Source organism: Cornus florida, unplaced genomic scaffold, assembly GCF_030987335.1.
Source record: "Cornus florida cultivar Cherokee Brave unplaced genomic scaffold, ASM3098733v1 CherokeeBrave_3.0.0_Hap2_Chr10, whole genome shotgun sequence".
NCBI lineage: Eukaryota > Viridiplantae > Streptophyta > Magnoliopsida > Cornales > Cornaceae > Cornus > Cornus florida.
Genome location: NW_026775580.1, coordinates 20,385,449 through 20,403,842, shown reverse-complemented (window position 1 = coordinate 20,403,842; position 18,394 = coordinate 20,385,449). Strand labels below are relative to the sequence as shown.

General features: G+C 35.2%; 1 long non-coding RNA gene and 1 pseudogene across 1 annotated transcript; one reads left to right on the top strand and one right to left on the bottom strand.

The window, feature by feature from the left end:
* Positions 1-236: 236 nt before the first annotated feature.
* Positions 237-335, bottom strand: LOC132280591 (small nucleolar RNA R71; annotated as a pseudogene).
* Positions 336-8,337: 8,002 nt separating this feature from the next.
* On the top strand, positions 8,338-18,168 carry LOC132279682 (uncharacterized). The gene is made up of 4 exons (XR_009471382.1): positions 8,338-8,966; positions 16,288-16,381; positions 17,479-17,533; positions 17,959-18,168. It is a non-coding gene; the product is annotated as an uncharacterized LOC132279682 (long non-coding RNA).
* Positions 18,169-18,394: the final 226 nt, after the last annotated feature.

Genomic DNA, 18,394 nt, shown 5'->3' with positions numbered 1-18,394 from the left:
TTCCAAGTGAAGAACCTTTACAATCATTTGGATGAGTTTCTTGAAGTGTGTTCCATTGTGAAATACACAGACATGTCAGAAGAGGTTTTGAGGTTAAAACTCTTACCTTTCACCCTTAAAGATAAAGTGAAATATTAGTTCAACAATCTAAGGCCTTTTTCGATAACTTCTTGGGCAGAAATGCAACAAGAACTGTTGAAAAAGTACTATACGGTATAAAAGACCAATGCAAGGAGAACCTCAGTTCGAGAATTTTCTCAAAAGGATGGGGAATTGTTTCACGAGGCATGGGAGCGCTTAAATGACTTGCTTAGGAAGTGTCCATATCACGACATTTCTAAATGGAAATTGGTTCAATTTTTCTTCGAAAGTTTGTCAGACAATTATAAAGGAATGGTAGATGCCTCTATGGGTGGTTCATATTTTGATAGGCATGAGGATCATGTATGGCGTCTATATGAGAGCATGAGTGAGAATTCAATGCATCGATCCTTATCCTCAAAAAATGGTAGAAACCTATGTGGAAGGAAGAATGTTGGCTTATATCAAGTTGACCATTCCAATGATATAGCCACCGAAGTGAAGTCTTTATCCCAACTGTTTGATCAATTTTTTATCAACCAAAATTTGGCGAATTAAGTGTCTTCCTCTCCTAGTCATACTCATCATACTTCAAATGAATCTTACATGACTTGTTCTAGTGTTTTACATTCTACTTCCAATTGTCCCCATGGACATGTGCAAGGTGAGCAGTGAATGCTGCATTTGTCAACTAAGGGAATAATCCTTATAGCACTCATTATAATGCCGGGTGGAGGAACCATCCAAACTTCTCTTGAAAAAGCCAAGGGGAAGGCTCAAACCCTCCCCAAAGTGGTTTTCAAGCCAAGTATGTTCCGCCCCCAATGCAAAGCCAAGGTTCCCAAGGTTATAGATCATCTTACCAAGCACCACATGGAAACCAATTTTCAAACTCTCACTTTCTAAATCAATCTTCATATTCTCAAAGGAATTCAAGGAGTCCCGCATTTGAGGAGAAAGTCTTAACCACTTTGGGTACTTTAGAGGCAAATACCCAATTACTTCATACTCATTCCTAATCAATTATAAAGCTAGACACCCAAGTCAGGCAAATAGCTAGTAACTTGAATGCTAGGGAAAAAGGGAAAATGTCTTGGAATCCACCACCCAAGCAACAATTTGTTGTGGAGACCAATTCCTTTTCAGAAGGCCACACAATTGAGCATGTGAATGCAGTGACCACTTTAAGAAGTGGAAGAGTTGTTGATAATCAAATTGGTGTTCAAAATGAAGAGGGTGAATCATTGCAACCAAAAGTTGACACCCGTCCCGTCTCACATCATATTCATCCTTCATTGCATGTGAAAGAACCCTTTGTTGAGAAAGACTTGACAAATGATTATGAAAAAGTTTTTGAGCCTAAGGCTCCATTTACAGATGCCTGAAAAGGATCCAATTCTCTTAAAAAATAACAAACTAAAGCAAATAAGATAATTGATGTGTTTAGGCAAGTGAAGATCAATCTTTCTCTCTTGGATGCAATTAGACAAATTCCGGCTTATGCCAAATTATTGAAGGATCTTTGCACCCTTAAGAGGAAGAACAAAAGCTAAGCACCAAAAAGAGTTATTTTAACCGAGCAAGTAAGCTCAATTTTGCAACATAATACCTTTCCAAAGTTCAAAGACCCCGATTCATCTACCACTTCTTGCATCATTGGTGATCATGTCATTAACCAGGCTCTTTTTGATTTAGGAGTAAGTGTGAACCTTCTTCCATGTTCAGTGTATGTTCAATTGGGCTCAGGGGATTTAAAACCGACGTCGGTGGTTTTGCAACTAGCCGACCGATCCATTAAAACTGAGGTATTATTAAGGATGTATTGATCAAAATTTATAAGTTCTTCTTCTCGGTTGATTTCGTTGTCATTGACACGGAACCGATCCCAAATCCCAAAAGCCAAATTCCCGTTATCCTTGGTCGTCCCTTCCTAGCAACCGATAATGCCAACATTAATTATAGGACGAGGATAATGAAAATTTCATTTGGCCATATGAAGGTGAAGTTGAACATTTTCACTCCAACCCCCAATTCCATGGACAAGCATGAAGAAGTATGTGTTATTGAGAAATGTCTTCAAAATGAATTTGACGAAAATAAGTCTTTGCTTGGTATTAAACAAATTAACAAATGTTTTGCTTTATAAAAAGGCTTTAAAAGGAAGTGTTTTCAAACCAAGTGTTCCAAGGGCATGGAAGCCCAAAGATCTTGTTGACAAAGGACCATCAATTCCACTTGAATCAAATCTAACAAGTTCCTTAAGGAATAGTTTGTTGGTTGGGGTTCAAAGTTCTTTTCGCCCCATTAAGGAGGGGATGTACACTAAGATCTTCGATCCGGATTAAAAGAGCCCAACGCCTTGCTAGAGACGTTAAACACTGGTGCTTCGTAAGGTTTCCAACCCTATTCCTCCCTCATTTCTATTTTCTTTTCTTTTCTTGTGACGTCTAGATATAATCTGGGATTCTATATGTTGGTTGAGACTTTGATAGGGAATGCATGTGTTTTCATCTCCAAATTAGGCATTTAGTGCCTGTTCGATCGATCACAAAAGATATTTGATCGATTGAACATCATCTCTATATATTCTCATATCTCTATTCCATCGTGCAAAGATTCTCTGCATATTTCATCTTTCTGTGTATCATTCGAATTTTCTCTCCGATCATTCAAAGATCCTTCGATCGATCTCAGTTTTATATTTAGAAAATTTTTGAATCTCTCCATATTTTAGGTCTCTGTGTATCGTTTGAAACTCTCTGCAGGTTTTCACATCTTGGATCGATCGAGTTTCGATCGATCATCCTTCGATCAATCTGTGTTCTTCTCTTTGACTTTGACTTTTCAAAATTTAAAATTTAAATTTGATAAAAAAATTAAATATTTCAAAATTTCAAAATTATTTTTCAATTTTTAAAAAAATTAAAATTAAAAATAAAAATAAAAAATAAAATAAAATAAATATTTTGCAAAAAATCCAAAAAAATTTTCAATTTTCAAAATTCAAAAATTTTTCAAAAAGACTTTGTCGTTTTGTAGGTTTGATCGATCTGATCACCTTCATGATCTATCAAGGTTCGATCGATCACACATGCCGGGACCAGTTTTTAAAAAAATGACCCAAGGGTCATTTGGATCGTTCTTTGCATCGATCCAAAGCCCTCTCTCCCTCTCCCTAAACTTCCTTCGTCTTCCCCATCTCCGGCGAGACTCCGGAGATTTCCAAAGCTTCAAAACTCCATCTCCGATCTCGATCTCCTCTTCTCTTTCTTGGTCCATTTCTCTCCTAAAATCTTTGGTATGTTTTTATTTTTATTTTTATTTATTTATTTTTTTCTGTGTTGTTTTGATGATTAATCTTGCCATGTATATATTAAAGCCTCCCATGTTGATTTTGTTGCCATTTTTAGAATTGGGAGCATGTGTATATATAGATTTTGTTTCTGAATTTTCTTCGAGGGTCACGTGCCGTTTTAAGTGACCATTTTTGCATTGTTGAGGTGTATAGGGGGTCACGGGCCTTGAAGTGACCATTAGATGCCCCCCGTGTCTTCCACATCACAACTCAGTAACTTTTCAGTTCTCAGCAGATTCGATTAATCACACCAGTGTTCTAATCGATCAAAGCACGATTGATCCAATGCATATCATGATCGATCCAACTTGGATTGATCACATTTTTCTATAATCGTTCGAACTTCACTGTTTTGCATAATTGATTCCCCTGTACCTTTTCTTGTGTCCATACTATTATATTTATGCCCAATGCCTGTGTATTCCACATTGGTTGCATTCTTTACTTGTCATATCTAGCATGTTTCACATATTTGATCATTCACTGTCTATACTTGGTTGTATTACCACTTACATAGATAGGTTCATGTTCTTATATTCTGAGTTGTCTATCTTAATCTGACAAGCATGTTTCTATCTTTGTGCTTTCATTTCTATATCTCCTATATTATTTCCTGTACTAACTACAATTGCAAGTGTTCTTTCCTTTTTGCAGGCCATGACTATGTAATGACCCGGTCATTTTTCTCCCTTTCTTTTTTCTCAAATTTTAAGGATAATTTTTTTTTTTCCCCGTTTAATTTTCTTTTTCGAGTTCTGTTTCTCATCACTAGGCGTCGTCTCGAGTGCTTGGAAATGGTTTCTGAGACTCTTTCGTTTGGATTGACAACTTCCTTTGAGGACCTAGTCATTTCCACATTTTCATTTTTTTTGACACTATTCACTTTTCGTCTTTTTCTCGGTTGTCACTTTGTTGGTACAACCTCACTTTTCATGCTTGGAGTTGATTTCTGACTTCACGTATCTTCATTCTATGTGGTTTCCATGAAGTACGTATCTTTACTTTTGTAAGAAAGTACTCTGGTGTTCATAGGGGCATGGATGCACAGTTCTTTAGAATCTTTTTCTTTTCTTGGGGTGTTTTTCATAAATATATTTTGAAGATATTTTATTTCAGGGGTTTTTAAGAAAATATCTTTTGGAAGATATTTTCATTCTAGACAGTTTTGCAGTTATCCCTTTCTATATGGGTCATTATGCAATTAATGAAAGTTATTGCAAAATACCTCGTTTTGAGCCTGGATCCTCATACGGAATTCATTTTTACATTTCATTGAGTCATGTACTCTTAGAATTTCCTCCTGATCGTTTTCCCCAGTTTCAGGGATTTCTGACCCCGGTTGCCGCCGAACTTGTTCGGGGCATATATCTCTGCTCGGGACTTAGTTTTGATCCCGTTTCTTCCATTGTTCATATTTTCTCATTTCGGTTCTTTTTCATTCATGGAGTTTTGCCATTTGAGTGCGTCTACTCAAATTTTACTTTTCCGGACCCGGCGAGACCCATTCGGGGTACTTTTAGGGTTTTTCTATAAAAAGGGGGTCTTAAGTCAAAAAGTCAGACTTCATTATCTCCCTCCCCTCTCTTTGGCCAGCAACCATGGTAGCCCTTTGGGCTACCACCTTCTCTCTTCTTTTCCGGCCACTTCCCTCGTGTGAAATATCGTAGTGCCTTAGTGTTTATTACTCGCCTTAACGACGCGCACCTTTTCCCCTTATTAGAATCCATTTCTGGCTATTTTTTGAGTTTGGGTTTGAAGCCAAGTTTGATTTTTCATGGTACCTCCTTGATTTTTAATGTTCCTCTCGTTATCCCTGACATAACCTAGGAGTATTGTCGGATTCAGAGCATTTTTCTTTCTGTGGGGATTTGAGATTTCATCTCAAATAGAGGTAAGGGGTGTTATAATTTATATTCTTGATGTATTGCATGTTATTGATGCTTATACAACTCATTTACACGTCTTTGTATCAAATCTAGAGATTTTATTTAATATTTTTCTTGTATGAGATTTGATATTTCCAGTTGGTTATAACTTGGTTTAAACATGTGACATGATAGAATATTAACCCTTGACATGTTCATTGACATATATTAAATTGAGAGCATTTGGATAAGTATTGAAGTTTTTATTTAATATTTATCTTGAGTAAATGTTTAATTCATGTGGCCTTAACTAGCTTGAAATCAACATGTGTTAGCATATTATATTAAGCCCTAGCATGCTCTTCAACATAGGTGAATTTGAGAGTATTCAAAGGTGTTTTAAAATTTAGAGACAAGTAATTAATTAGATTAATTAATTTATTCCAAGTGCACTATTCATTCCATTGGATTTCTGATTTGATATTCTTGATGTGTATGCCATATACTTTCGCATATATTATTTTGAGAATTTTTGGACAACTTTGATTTCTAGATAAATTAATTAATTAGGTTAATTAATTTCTACTTAGTGTTCTAATGAATTAGACTTGTATTTCATGGGGCTTTTGTCTTTTTATCATATATCATGACTTGTTGCAACCTAACTTCATTAATGTAGTTGATGAACTTGCACCTTTACATTGGAATGATTTAATTGTTCAAGTGTTGTTAAACAAAACATTAAATCATTAATCTTGTACTAGTGGTATGTTTACATCAATGGATTCTATGTACTTTATATCCTAGTTTGTAGTCTATGTAAATGCATACTATGATTCCTTGACATTTCACATGCCATAATAGTTAAGAACTTAGGGCATGCCTTGTGTGTTTCCAAAATCTTGGTTGTGCATGAAACGTGTTTAATGCATTATTTGTATCTTGATGCCATCTTGACTTGCACAACTTGTTGATTTTGGAAACTCGAGGATATCAATCAAGAAGTGACATGGCTAAGACTTGGTTTTAGTACGGGAGATAGAGAGCTCCTTACACTATCTTACGCACTAGGGGAAGGTACCATTGAGTTAGTAGCCCTAAAGTGATCCCAAGATTAGGGGAAGGTACCCTTGGGTTAGTAGCCTAAAGTGATTCCAAGAGAATGATTTTCTATCGTGCGCATTAGGGGAAGGTACCCATGGGTTAGTAGCCCTAAAGTGATCCCAAGAGTATGGTTTTAATCCGGACGATATCCAAGTTTTCACATTGTTGATTTCACTCTTTAAATTTCAAGTGTTGCATTCCTTGAATATTTAAAACTCTTTCGTGTTATAGAAAATGTTCCATCCTTGTTTAATTGCATAGACATTATACCTTGTTCTTGAATTCGTGTATAATTCTTGCTGTGTTAATTGGTATATCTCAATCATGTAAATCACATTGATAATGTGATCCTTGTATTCTAGCATCCTCTTGTCGTGTTGTATGGATTAACCTTGTTTAGTTTCATAGACATCGTGATTCATGTTGCTTCATATTGATATGATATATGAATGATCCTATATAAACATTTTGACTTAGATTCTAGGTGGCATGGACCATATGAAATGATTTATACCAACATGCAAAATCTCTAAATTCTTAGATTTCAAGTGTTAGCTCTTAAAGATCTAAGAACCTTGTTGTGTTATAGGGAGTATTTCTCACCTTGTTTAATTGTATAGACATTATGCTTATTTCATGTATTTAGACTTAATTCAGTATAATTGAAACTGTGCACTTGCTTCTTGTATCTAGATTTCATTTAGTATACTCATGTTTTGTATACTTACTTTGTGTGTTTCCGATTTTGTTAGGTATCACTACAACAAAATGGGCTTTTAACAACACATTTTTTACAAGGGGCATGCCCCTTGTAGAAAGTACTTTCTACAACTGGCCCGTGCAAGCCCTTGTAGAAGAGTAGTTTTTGACGACCGGCCCAGATAGCCCATTGTAAAAAGGGCTTTCTACAACAGGCTCGCATGGCCCCTTATAGAATAGGGGTTCTTTTTGTGAAAAGTTGAATTTGGCGGCTTCTTTTGCATCAAGCTCTAGCAGCGCGAAAAAGGTACCATTCCTATTCCTCCCAAATTCGCACACATCGATCCATCAACCAAAATCCACACGAAACCCTAATTATCTAAGCCCAAATTTCGCAAATTTCACCTTCATAGGAAAATAACCCAGGTACGTGTGTTGATCTCTGTTCTTTGTTCATCTCTATTCTTCTCTGAATATATATATATATATATATATATATATATATATATATATTTGGTTCATCTTTGTTCTCTGAACTTTCACCGATTTTCCAGAACCTGCTATCCGCCATTAAAGCTCCCGAGGAACCCGTTTCTCATGCACTTAATTTTTTATTCTGTTTAATTTTTAATTTTTCCTTTTCCTCCACGAGACTAGGGTTTCTTACATTAAGATGTAAATTAAAATTTTCTGTTCATTAATATTAATTCGTTTCCTCAACAGTCAAAATAGAAACTAAATTTTCATAAAAATCCATATTCCCTCCATTTTTCAGGCATGCAGAGAGCAGGTTTTGAGACTTGCTCGCAAATAACTTGAAATTCGGGATAAAAAATGTAGCTAAACAACATTCAGACCCAAAATTTTCATCCATAGCCTTGCCTACTACTGGCCACAATTTACTCCCATTACCAGTGCAGCTGCTCATGATATTATGCTGTTTACGGTCTAAATTTTGATCACGCATTGGGTAATTTTCTAAATTTTGATCAATTTTTAAACGTTTGCCTACCAAGAAACATTTACACCTATTGTGACAAACAATAGTAATGTACAAAACAAAGTACACTACACAAAATATAGAGATTTAATGTAGTGTTAATTCACCATATAGTATACTTAAGCAAGAGACTTTTGCATAGATTGCAAGAACTCGGAAAATCCGTTTTCTGAAACCAGTCAAGGCCGATGCTACATCGCCGCGGAGTCCATCCCCACCGTGACTCGGCGGTGGCGACGAAGAAGTGGAGAACACTCCAGAACTCATCCAATAACTAGTACTACTCTCAGACCCGTTAGCTAAATCACCATCAAAGTACTCTTGCTTCTTAATCAGATTGTTCCCAATATGCGAAATTACACAAGCACTTGATCATTAATAAAACTTGCAAAGAGAAGTTTATCCTTTCTCTTTGTGCATGTCAAACCCATAAGGGATATGTTCAGCCTATCTCTATGTCAGAGCTCAATGATTCAAAACTGGAGATTTTTGTCTATTATTTGTCAGGCTAAAAAAAAAAAAAAAGCATAGGACTAACCCCTAGATAAGAAATCTAGTAACAAGAAACTCTAAAATGATGGCTTAGAAACTCCCAATCCTCCTCTGCATATTTGCCACTAGTATGTCATAAATCAGATAGAGCATGGAGGTGATGCTTTTGAATATCCTTTATTTATTTTTAACTATTTTAGTTCTCTCTCACGCTCAACTTAGCGAATTTATATTTTTAATGTTTTATTGGTTGCGTATGATGTCTTGAATTTTTTTACAAGCCTAGGAGCCCTGGGAAACTATCCTGGTTCTCCCTTTTTGCCTTCTGATTAAGATATTTTACTTGATTCACCTGAGCAAGAGGATATAGGTAAGTAGAGTAGTGTCTTTGCCATAGTTTTCTTTTTCTTTTTCTATATTTTTTGGGTAAAAATAAATAACCTCACCAGCTCCTGTATTCGGAGTGAAACCCATCAATTAGGTTCCTTATTGTATGTTGAACTTTAATCCTTGTGTCATTTCTTGGGGCCTTCTAGCAATTTTGTTTTTTATTTCCTTTGCTCATACATTAGCACTCACTGGAAATGTGCATGTGTGCCTAAGCATGTAAGCACAGGCATTTACACATCGATTCATAGCCAAGGCCCTTTGAAAAGAGGCCATAGGGAATGAGTTGTGGAGACCATTAAATGTCTGTTAAGCCAGCCTAAAACCCCATTTCTTCCATGGTTTTGGAGGTAGCTTGGGAACCTTATTTTACTTATTTTCTTGTCTGCAATTTAAAAATTCTCGAAATGATGACCTACCTTTTGATGGAAGTCATATGCCTATTTTTATACCATCATTATAAAAGCTATTTTGATTATAATGGAGAAGCACTTTTAACTTAGTAAATCGTTGGCGTTGCAACTATGCTCTATGTGCTATAATATTCAGCCAAAGATGCTCTACCATAATTCTTTTTCTTTTGTGGTATCTATTTATTCTTTATTTCCATTACAATTTAGAAATCGCGTGCATGCCAAAATTGGCAACTTTTGTCAAAGCAATAAGTATAAATTTGTTTTAGAAGCTAGAAAGTACATCAAAACTGGCCTTTAATTTTATAAATTTTTAGGTTGTCTTGAATCACTTTCTGGAATCTGCATTTCACCATGTTTATTGTGAAGCTTGAGTGCACGATTAGAAATGGAAATTAATCTAATTCTTCAAAGAAAATATGGCTTTCAAACAATCAAGTGTTTTAGTATTAGCAGTATGTTCTATTTGTGTGTTTGTCTGTGTCTTACGCTTGGGTTGTGTTTAAAATCCCATTGATTTTAAAATGGGTCCATGGCATTTGAAGAGAAAATTCATCAATAAAAATTAACTCATTAGGCTAAATTAGTGATTTTTCCATATTTCATGGTACACGATTGTTTCATGTTTCCTTGAAAGCCTGTTTTTTATGGCTGTGATTTGGAAATGGTACCATTCAACATGGTAGAATCTTATGTTGAAATGCTATATAAGAAGTAGATAGGGTGGTTTGAAATTCAACAAGCCCTTGAAAAGGTTGTCTCAAGTATAACGTCTTAAAACTAGTTCTTGGCTTTAGAATATTGCTAACAAAATTTACAAAAATGGCAGTTACAGAATTTTTTACAATGACCCTGTCTATTTCTGTTGAAACTTCAAACTGTTTGAGAAGAAGTTAAATTAAGCTGACATTTTAGAATCTAAAAACATATTTGAATGAGGTCATAATTCATATGTTATAATTCTGAAGCAATTCCATCCCATTTAGAGAATTATTTTATAAAATCAGTACGATTTATTCATCATATATACTTTATTATTGTACTCCATTATATTTATAGACTCTTGATTTATGGTTTATGTTTCACACTTGATTTTGTTATTGTGACGACCCTGGTTTTTAGGCCAACGTGTCTTGTGATGAACCGTAAGGATGATCCGATAACGGATCCGAATGCGGAAGCGAAAACAGAAAACAAGACTCTAAGAAGTCAAAGTGACATTCCATGAGGTCGTGGAACTCAACAAGAACTGATGCGGAAGCAAAAGATCGAAAATATGACAAATAAGCCCCTAGGGGCAAAATAGTCATTTTTGAAAACTGTAGATTCGGGTGCCACCGAACACACCACTGGAAGGATAACGAAAACTAATCAAGATGGACTCAAGAATCGCATGATTCGGAGTCCGAACGAAGGAGAAACGGCATGACGAAGAAAAACGAGCACTTAAAGCAAAAAGGGTAAACTGGTAATTATTCAGGAAGAACCCGGTGCAACCGAGCACACCGTTGGAAAGACAGCGAAAAATTAGTCAAGTTCAAAAAAAAATTCACTTAAATCGGAGTCTGGACGAAGGAGAAAAGCCCAAAAGAAGAATTGATGTCGCGGCTGCCCGACGAGGGGCCATGGCGCACACGGCGCCCATACACGAGCCCACTGGCGTGCATGCCAGCGCCCAAAGCTACTGCTACATTTTTTTTGATCTGCCCAGAACTGAGGCTTGAAACGGAGGTCAAAACGAGCTTTTCTGGAAAAACATGAAGAAGAAATCCCCCCTAAAATCGAGTTTTCTACCTAACTACGCCGACGGAATCGAAAAAAACTCATTGTGAAATCACCAAAATGCCCCTAGATCAGAACTGAACAAGAGGGTCATAAAGTTGCTAAATGAAAACTGGAAGCTGAAACTTCATGAGGGATTTCCGGTACCAAGACGACATTTTCTGGAAAAACACGAAGAAGAAACCCTCCTAAAATCATGTTTTCTATTCAACCATGTTGAAAGAAGGAAATAAAATTGATGTGAAAGGTCCAGAACGCCCCTAGATCAGATTATGCAAAAAAAGTGCGAAATGAATTCACAAGAGGCTCAAAACACAAATGATAAAGTTTTGCCCGGAAACGACCATGCACGCAAATGTAACTTACCTATTTGGACGTGCTACAATGGTCCACGACTTAAAAACATAGCCGATGCAAAATTAGACCCCCCAACGGGCAAAAAGGCAAAAATGGACTTAAAATGGAAAACATGGAATCCAAAAATGTAAAATGGAGTCAAATGACCGTTTGGCCATTGGCCACACTTCATACAAGATTAATAAGACCTTATGAAAGAATGAAAATGGAATTCCCACACCCGATGCAACCATGGTGAAGCAATGACTTGCGATTTTTCAAGGTTTTTATAATATTTCATGAAGTTAAAAAGTTGTATAGAATACAATACACATGTCATTGGCCTCCGGCCTCATCTCATACATGTCAAATACATTGAAAGGAGTGCACTTATGTATACATTACATACATGAAATCAAATATACATATTTTGGCATATAAGTCTACAAAATGACATTTCATGCTAACATTTGCATGAAATGGAAACTTGAAAGCTACACGACATCCAAGGAATGCTAGGCGTCACGAACCAAGTCTTCGTACCTGAAATATACTCCAGTATCGTAGGGGTGAGTAACATAAAACTACTCGTAGGAGATGAGCATGCATCGACCTAGTATTTTACAAATTTATCACCTTAAGGTGAAACATGTTAAAGGGGCTCATGCCACCTAATGTCTATGTCCAAGTGAGACTCGAGGAGCATCCTAAGCTACCTTAGAGTCTAAGCAACAAGAATCATGATATACATACGTGTATGAAACGAATCATGGTTGGGATAATGCAAAGAACACGACAAGAAGAATGCTTGAGCATAGATTAACATGAACTGCATTTTCAATACAATTGAACTAGGTTTAGAGTAATCCATACAACATGACAAAAGTATATTTGAATACAAGCTAATAAGAATCACATTATCCATGCAATTCAACAACAAAAGTGTATGTTATACAATACAACAAGGTTTAAGTTCTCAAAGCTATCAACTTAGAATCTAAAGCACAAAATAACAGTAGTGATTCATGCCACCTAACGTCTATGTTATAAAAGAATCAATAGGATCAATCCTAAGATTTATTAGAACGTCAAAACACGATTTTCAATATCGATGCAATTTAATCAACATTGGAACTTCCAATACAACGCATAAAGCACAATTTCGCAAAGTTAACATCCTGTAACTTAAAATGGAACGACAAATAAGAAACAACAAGTTACAACATCATCTAGTTATCAACTTGAAAATGAAATGCGAAATCAAACAAAGTGGATATTCGGACGTTACGTCGGATCAGACCGACAACATAGTTACTTTAGGGTTACTAGCCCATGGGTAACCTCCCTATGTACGCACTAGACCATATAGAGGGACTATATCCCGTCCTAGAACCACGTCCTAGCCATAGTCAAACAACGACATCCCCAAGTTTCCAAAATCAACAAGTTGTGCAACAACGCATATATCAACAGGAATATGCAAGATAATCAACTATCTACTAAGCACAACCAAATTTGGAAACCTGTACAATACATGCTCTAAGTCCACAACTAATATGATGTGATGAATATCGAATCTTCAGTGTGCGATTCGTTACACGCTATGCATGAATGATGTTAAATACAAAATGTGCAAATCATTACACAAGACAATAGTATATTCAATAAGGAAAGCATATTCTCATGAGTATAAACATAGCAACTATATTATCCAATGCTCAAAACATAACCAAATGAATATACAACAAGTCCATGTCCAGGATTTTGATATAGAAATGACTTTCAAACACAATTAAATCCATGGCTCAATTCGATAGAATTTAATTAAATAAAAATAGTTAAATTCCCTAAATTCTAATTCAATTTCAAATAATCTCAAATTAATACATATTAAAGAATATGGCATGGTCATTACCTATATCCATTCTAAAACTCAATTAGGTTATTGGAATAACAAAGTAGAACTCTAATTAAATCATGCTAATTTAATTACCAAGGTTCTAAAGCAACTTCAAATGGTCCACAATTAATATATACTAGTAAATAAGTCATGGCCAATACAAACATCAAGTTAAAACCTTAATTAAGCTAATGGGACCACAAAATAGATTTTAATTAATTCTTTTAATTAAAATCTCTAGATTTTCAAACTTAACCAAATGCTCTCAAATTAACCTATGTTGGAAAGCATGCCAAGAACTAATGTAATATCACATTACAAGTTTATTTCATTCAATTTAAGACCATGTGAATTAAACTTTCACTAAAGTTAAATATAAATTAAAAGTTGCAATTCTCATGCAATTAATCCCAATTTTATATATGTGACCAATTATACCTAAGCTTAATTTTCTAGCATGCCATAATTCAATTCCAAGTTGTATATCACCATGAGGATCAAATCTTAAATATAGAATTTAATTAAATAAAAGGTTTCAAAACCTAACCGAATATTCTAAATCAAATATATGTGAAGCTATATGGCATGTAAATCAAGAATATCAAGTTGGAATTTAAATAGAGTGAATAGTGCACTCGGGACAAATTAATTAATCAAATTAATTAATAATTACTAATTTTCAAAACACCTCCAATTACTATCAAATTCAGCTATGTTGTAGAGCATGCTAAGGCCTAATATAATATGCTAACACATATTAATTTCAAGCTAGTTAAGGCCATATGAATTTATCTTTCACCTAAGATAAATATTAAATAAAATCTTTAATACTTATTCAAATTTTCCAATTTTAATACACGACAATGAGCATATCAAGGGGCAATATAAAATCATGTTACATGTTTAAACCAAGTCATGAGCAATCGAGAAAATTAGATCTCGTACAAGAAAAATAAATAATAAAATTTCTAAATTTTATATTTAATCATGCAAACAAGTAGTATAAGCATCACAAGCATGTTATATAACAAGAATTTAAATCTAAAACATCACCTACCTCAATTTGAGATGAAAATCCTAAAGGCCCACCAAAATAAAAGTGCTCCGAATTTGACGATACCGAGAGGTTTTATCGGGGACAACACCGTGAACATAAATTCGCAAGAAGCCCCATCAAAATCATAACTTGACCTCAAAACCAAACTCAAGAAATGATCAAAACTGAATTCTAATAAGGGGGAAAGGTAGAGCACGACGAGGGGAACAACCAACGTTAAGGCCGAAAACTTTCCATCAAGGAAAAGTGAACCAAAAGAGGAGAGAGAAGATGGCAGCACCCTTTAGGCTGCCATGGGAGCTCCAAGTCGTGCATGAAGAGGGGAAAAGATCAAAAATGAAATATCTCACCCCCCTTTTATAAAAATCTCAAAAAGTGCCCCGAACGGGCCCCGCCGGGTCCGAAAAAGTAAAATTTGAGCAGACGCGCTCAAATGGCAAAACTTTGTGAACGAAAAAGATTCAAAATGATAAAATATGAACAACGGAAGAAACAGCATCAAAAACCGAGTCCCGACCAGAAAGTTATGCCCAAAACAAGTTTGGCGCAAATCGGGGCCAGAAACCCTGAAACTGGAAAACATCGACCAGGAGGAAATTCCGAGAGTACATAACTCGACGAAATGTGAAAATGAATCCCGTACGAGGATCTAGGGTCAAAACAAGACATTTTGCAATAACTTTCATTAATTACACAATGGCTCCTACAAAAAGGGTTAACTGCGAAACTACCCCAGAATGAAAATATCTTCCAAAAGATATTTCTTAGATGCCCCTGAAATAAAATATCTTCAAAAGATATTTATGAAAAACACCCCAAGAAATGAAATTAATTCCAAAGATTTATGCATCCATGCTCCTATGGGCACCGGGAGCAACCAGAGTACTTTCTTACAAAAGTAAAGATACATATTTCGTGGAAACCACTCAAGATGAAGGCACGTGAAGTCAAAAACCAACTCCAAGCATGAGAAGTGTGGTTGTGCCAAAAATTGTCAAGCGGAGATAAGACATAATAGGGAAAAGGACGAAATAGCGCATAGTGTCGAAAAACGAAAAATGTGAAAATGACTCAGTCTTTAAAGGAAATTGTCAATCCACGGAAAAGAGTCTCAGGAACCAATTCTGAGCACTCGAGATGACACTAAGCGACACGAAACATAGCTCAGAAAAGAAAATCAAACGAAAAAAATTCATTCGTAAAATTTCAGGAAAAAGGAAAGGAAGGCAAATGACCGGGTCGTTACAGTTATCAAGCTGATTATTTGCTCTTATAGGTTTCTTTTCTGAGATACGAAATTGTTGAAATAAGATGTCTTATTTATTTGATTAGTTGGAGGCATAAACCTACAGAACTCAAGGCTAATGTTAAATTGGCTCAAATTGTTTGAGAGGCTCACCTCAAATAATGACCTGATATTTAGGAATTGTTCCCTTGGTGTTCTTTTATTTTTTTTTATTTTATTTTTTATGATTTTATATCTCTGTTATTGTATCCTCTTATAATGATAACTTGAAATTTATTCATTCTTAATGCCAATTGTTGTCCTCAAGGTTGCCATGTTATGTGAAGGCTGTGTTGGGGTCGTAAAAAGGGTTTTAGGCAAAATGGAAGGTTTCTTGTGCTTATGTGTTCACTTTATTTTTCATCTCTTCCTACTATATGCCATTTCAGATGTTGTATGATTATTAGAAACCGAGAAGTCCTAACTTGAATTGAGTAAAGTGCCCTTTTCCCCTTTCTTAAGCACAATGGAGCATTTGTAATGTGGCCAAATGTTTGGGAGTCACTATTATTTTAAATTATCCTACTGTAGCCATGTAAGCAAAGAAGGCTTTATCTGGGAGAGTTAAATCAAGTCATGGCGCACAAAGAAAAAAGAAAAGTAAAATACTGTCACCTTTGAGAAGGTAGTTTCTTATGAATGCACATTTGTTTTTAATGATTCTGCGACCTCATTTGCAAAAGACTTCGTTGCTTCTTTGCGTTTCTTAGAGCCTTCTGATCCATACCTTCCTTTTATGTGCATAATGTTTGAGGTAATCTAATAATTCCAACTTTTCTTATTCATTTGAACTCTGCAGCACTTTACCAAGAAGAAATATGATTGTGAAGTCAATTGTTAGACAAGGGAAACTTGAGTTGAATCATACATCTATTAATGTAGAAATTTATACAATTACAAAAGAGTATTGTAAGATACTAGATAGAACCACAGCCTGTTTGTTCAAAATTCATAAGTCTAAATTAATATTTGTAAATCTGCATTTTTTCCCAATGATCTGTATAATTATAGGGCTTATCTTCCCTTTGTTTGTTTTGACTCTTTTCCTCCCTTTTCTTCCTTCGTTCTTTCATTATTTTTTGGGTTTTCAATTGCATGCACTTTAAGTTTTCCTTGAGAGTTAAGATGAAATACTATGTATCCATATGCTTCAACTCAGACCAAGACCAGTTTCTTTCTGTATTTACCATTCAAACAATGCTAACTCCATATCATTTGATCTTTGAAGTTTGTGCAATACCCAATTGCAAGTGATCAATAGAAGAAAAGTAATCAACTTTTCGTTATTGCTTCCAGGTTTCTGATGATCTTCATCAATGACTTGCTCTTCGTAAAAGATCTAACAGTGTTAAAAACCACCCTTTAGCTAGTATTCCAATGAAAGCCTTTGTCATATTGAAGATTCTATTGTTTAATTACTCTAATCTTAAATTCACAATCATCATACCAATTGTTTTCAACTGACCTTATATACATATTATATATATATATAATTGTTCAATGATTTTGAGGGCCTGACATCTATTATACAATTTTTTTTTTTTGGTTTTGTTCTCTCTCTACACACACACACACACACACACACACACACACACATATATATATATATTTGTTTATCTGCTCACTCACTGGTGTGGAAGTAATTAGATACTTTTTTGAGCACGTTTTAAAATATTTTTAATGATATATCAATATGAAAAACATTATTTGGTTTACATGTAGGGCAGAACGTGAGATAAGCTTGTATTTCTAAGTTTTTGCTTAAATGATGTTTGAGGTATGTATTTTTTTCCCTTGGATTTTTGGGTTGGATGCATTTATGAGTTTTTGCTTGATTAAATGATGCTTAACGCTTGATAGACTAATTTAATAGAAACTAATCATTACAAAAGGCATGAAGTGAAAAAATTACAAAATGGCAGCTAAAGTTGTTGATGTAGAGATGCATAGGAGACTGTTACTTACCAAAAAACATGAGAGACAGTTTCCCATCACTAGTTGAATCATCCAGCCTAGGCTGGTTTTGATGGCACTTGTCATGTATTAAACTTAGGCAGAGGTCAGAATATGCATCCAGGAACATTATGTTAAACTTATACTGTTCACTGCAGTTTTTTAGCACTGTGATCCTTCGCCTCTGACTACATGTACGGGACTCTGATATTATATTTGTTCTCTCTTTGCGTGCACTCTTTTTTGTAGATTCGTGTTATACTTTTAGATCCTTCATGCTCTGGATCGGGGACTGCTACAGAGAGACTGGATCATCTCTTCCCATCTTATAGCACAGGTAAGTATTAGTCTCTTTGTCTTTTGAGGTTCACATCTTCATCTTTCTGATCTCATTCCTTTTAACCTCTTACTCTTCTATTTCCGATTAAGTTGTTGCTGGCTTCCACTCATTTATTTGTTAGCACAAGTCAATTATTATTAAACTACTGGTTTTGTGAAATAGACCTTTTAGTAAGAAACTGCATAGTAGGAAATACCTTTCTTCCCCACATTGATGCAATTTGTTCTTTGAGAGTCAGATCCACTGCTACGGCTAGCTTTTGTTTTCATCACTAATATTAGTAGACTAGGTAGCTTTTGGAGCCAAGGGGATCAACTGCTACGGCTAGCTTTTCTCCACATTGAT